Consider the following 1,047-nt stretch of genomic DNA (forward strand, 5'->3'; position numbering starts at 1 on the left):
GCTCAGAGGCAACCGATTGGGATATGTTTTAAAATATAAGTGAAGAAATTAATGAACTCACAGAAACGGTATCGTCGAATGTTGCTTATTGTCAAGATCTGACTATTACAACAAAAAAAGTAAAATCATACCCAAATAATAAGTCGTGGATCAGAAATCTTGCTGTCTAGGGTAACAGTATTAAAGCCAAAGAAAAGAAAGACCTATTCAACAAAATGTAAAAAAAAAGAGATATTAGAATTATGAAAATCCCGGTTGATGACCTAATACTGAAATATGATGTATTTGTGACAGCTTTAACTAAACGTATTATGTCACAAAATAATCACCCACTTTGGGGAGAATGTCTACTATCTATGTGTCGACTTAGTACCGTGTATTCCCGAACCACCAGATTTAAAAACAACTATTTTTGTAATTTTTAACAGGTCTTGTTATAGATAATGTTTCATCTTTTTTTATTCTATTTGTTATCTTTTTATCTTCTTGAATTGGAAAATTGTATTTTTATATATCTGTAAATGTTCATAGTATTTTAAAAATTAAATTTCTTGTTGAATTTTTTTCTGAAAAAAAAATTGTTAATCTAACCTTCGAATTTATCATTCTGTTTTATTTTTTAATCTGTAAATTTTAATCGTTTGCACTTAAACTATTTTTTATTATTGAAGTCGTAAACTTTATTTAATTGTATTTTAACTTATTCAAATTGTATTTTTATAATCTTTTATCAATTGCCTTTTTGAAGCTGTGTTTCTTTCATTTTTGGATATTTTTGATTGTGTATTTTTTTTATGTGCGATTTGTTCATTTGGTTGGCATTTGTTTGTATCAAAAGACGAATTTCCACTTTACATTATGTTATGTTGGACAATAAAGATTGATTTGATTTGTATATATATATATATATATATATATTTATATATATATATATATTTATATATATACTGTATATATATATAAATATATATACATACATAATAGAGCTTTAAGTTTTAGATGAAGCAAACAATTTATTAAATCACACATATTTCGTACACGATATGC

Source organism: Anneissia japonica, unplaced genomic scaffold (assembly GCF_011630105.1).
Source record: "Anneissia japonica isolate Jap-2015-1 unplaced genomic scaffold, ASM1163010v1 scaffold5330_len1712360_cov203, whole genome shotgun sequence".
NCBI lineage: Eukaryota > Metazoa > Echinodermata > Crinoidea > Comatulida > Comatulidae > Anneissia > Anneissia japonica.